The sequence below is a fragment of the Rhagoletis pomonella genome, unplaced genomic scaffold, assembly GCF_013731165.1.
Source record: "Rhagoletis pomonella isolate Grant_MI unplaced genomic scaffold, Rhpom_1.0 Rhpom_scaffold_00004, whole genome shotgun sequence".
Taxonomy (NCBI): domain Eukaryota; kingdom Metazoa; phylum Arthropoda; class Insecta; order Diptera; family Tephritidae; genus Rhagoletis; species Rhagoletis pomonella.
This window is the reverse complement of record NW_023458558.1, coordinates 79,325,508-79,328,188: the sequence shown is the minus strand read 5'-3', so window position 1 is coordinate 79,328,188 and position 2,681 is coordinate 79,325,508. Positions and strand designations below refer to the sequence as shown.

General features: G+C 39.1%; 1 protein-coding gene across 2 annotated transcripts in view; it reads left to right on the top strand.

Annotated features, from left to right (window-relative positions):
* Positions 1 to 632: 632 nt before the first annotated feature.
* The window catches only part of LOC118738097 (homeotic protein antennapedia), a gene marked incomplete in the record, with an annotated part of 245,220 nt that continues 243,171 nt past the window's right edge, over positions 633 to 2,681 (top strand). For both annotated transcript variants that reach the window (XM_036469018.1, XM_036469017.1), the window contains 1 exon segment: positions 633 to 2,681.

Below are 2,681 nucleotides of genomic sequence, written 5' to 3'. Positions count from 1 at the left end.
TGCATAGCCACTTTTAGCAACATTTTAAAGGTTTTGTTGCGCACAAGTCACAACGAAAATACGCTGAAAACGAGTTGGTTCCTTTTATGATCAAAACAACTCATAAGGTACCTAAAGAGAAAATAACGCATAATCCATTCATATGGTTCACACTTGCGTAATTCACACACAAAAGAGTATATAGCAGTTTGAACCAACCCGCACAATTGATGCATCAGGGTCTGAAAAGGCTGCACGGCTTGAAGGCCTGAAACCGTAACCATACTCAATCATACCACCAGTTCTTTCAACCATCCAGCAACATTGTTTATTTGGCTCGGCAACATTAACACCTCACTTAACCAACACCTCCACTTTCCTATCATTCGGCAACATTGAAAAATATGTACTTCCAACTAGAATTCATTTCCTCGGCAATTCATCATCTTTTCCAGAGTTCGGCAACATTCGTGCTTGTTGCCGTTGGGTCTCCTAGGTGTGTGTGTAAGCGTGTTTGCATGTGTTTACTTTGCCTTTGCCTTTGCCATGTTGCCGACGTCGAAATGGTAGCGCGCGCCATTGGCAACATGCGAAATAGATTTATTGGAATGTATACGAGCAGTGCTCATTGTGGATTCATTGTTAGCGCGCTGGTTTAGTTGTTGTTGTGTGAACGTGCAAAATAGATGTGCGCTTAGCCGAGTGGTAGGCAGGCAGCAAGTAGTAAGCACTAACAGAAAGGCAACAGGAATAAGCAGCGAGGCAACAAAACACTAAAACATTGAATGGCAGCTCTTCGTGGACGGCGTGCGTTTGTTCTGTTTTGTTGCGTTTTTGTGCTGTGCGCCGCGAGTCCGATTATTGAGTCTGCCGCTGCCGCGTTAAACGGGCGCTCGTATTTTCGTATTGTGTTTGCATGACGATGTATAGTGCGAGTACTTCAGTGATTCCACGCGCTTTATATTTTATTCGTATGAAGATTTGCTTTCGATGTTTTAAACAAAATCCATAAAACAGCGAATGTGCTTGAAAAAAAGAAAAACTGTCATCAAATAGGATGTATGCGATTTTATGTGATTTCATTTGCTAAAAAAGTAACTCGCACGTGTTTAGTGCGAATTAAGGACAAAATTTTATCCTTAAATTTGCGCAGAGAAAGAAAACGCGCGCTAAATCAAACAAGTAAAAAATATATATTTTTAATGCAAGATACATATGAGGCGCGCGGTGGCATTAAAAGGCGAAAATGACATGGAAAATACGTAGAAAATTTCGTTTTGCCTGATATTTGTAGCGCGAGTTCGTTACCGCTGTCATCATCCCCTCTGTTAGCAAGAAAACTGTCTACTTTTATTTGCTTCACGTGCTTTGCGTATTTTGTGGGGCCAAGTTTTTTGCTGTCATTGGCGTGGCGGAGGAAAACAATCAGCAAGTTAGACAAGCAATGCTGCAAGTGACAACGGATTAAAAAAAGAAAAACAATAACTAAAATAACGCAAAAAAGAAACACTATATTTATAGTGACAACAAATTGTACGTACAGCACGCAATAGTGAATTTGGTGGATTTGCGGAGTGCTTAAGACTTTGAAGTTTCAACAAACAAATAAATAAATACAAATAACCACATTCCATAGAAACAAAGAACATCAAGTTCAAAAATTCCAATTCATTTTACGCAAGCGACAATCGTCGCACCAGCAGATTAAAAGCTTTTAACGAATGCTGCTGGCCGCCGATGATGGCGTCAATCTTATCAGTAGAATAGCATTGAACTTTTCATCCCAGCGCCACTTCGCCGTCTCGTCAGACTGTTCAGCGGAAAAGGGCATTAATGTCACAAGTTCTCGATTCGGCTGCTGCCAAAATTTTATAGACAATGAGCAAAAGTACCACAGCGGTATCAGTACCTACCCAACTTAACTGATAAGAGTTCGGAAACCAAAGGAACGCGTACACATAAAGAACATTGCGCGTGTGACTTCGGCTTTTTCAGTTTTGGGTGTGTGATTTAATCTTCAGCCCCTTCGCCTCAATCATTTTGTAATAAAGTGCACCAAAGCTAGAAGCGAATAGTCAATTAACCAACCAGCCTAAACAAATGCGAAATTGCATCAGAAAATTAGCAGCTGACAAGCAAACATTTTCGTTTATGGGTAGAAAAAGGAAATTCACCCGCCATCCTCATCAAAATTTCGAATATTTATGTTTGCCTCATAGCTTTGTGCTTTCGTTCCCTTGGTACTTTGTCCTTGTGTGCATACAAATCGCCTTTGTGTTTTCCTTGATTTTGCTGCAACATTTGATTTTACTGTTCTATTGCTTAAACGCGCTCAACAAATTCAAAACTTCGATATCTGTGACATTTAGTATACAAATTTGGATCCGGCGGTACATTGTGATCTAATATTTCGAAAACACACAAAGTCTATCGTCGATTTGTAATGAACAACATATATGCATTTTAATTAAATCCAAAGAATGTTTCGTAGTGAATACGAATAAAACCAATAATACATATGTGTGCACTAAGTGTATTCTCAAATGATGTTTGTACAGTGTGTATTTGCATGCTAATGGAACAAGGCTAAAACGTGATTGAAAAATTCAAGAAGAAATTGTGATATTGTATTTAAGCGTAAAAACCTGCGAATCGATCTACATGTAAATAAACTAGTTTTAAGATCAAATCTACTTGTCGAT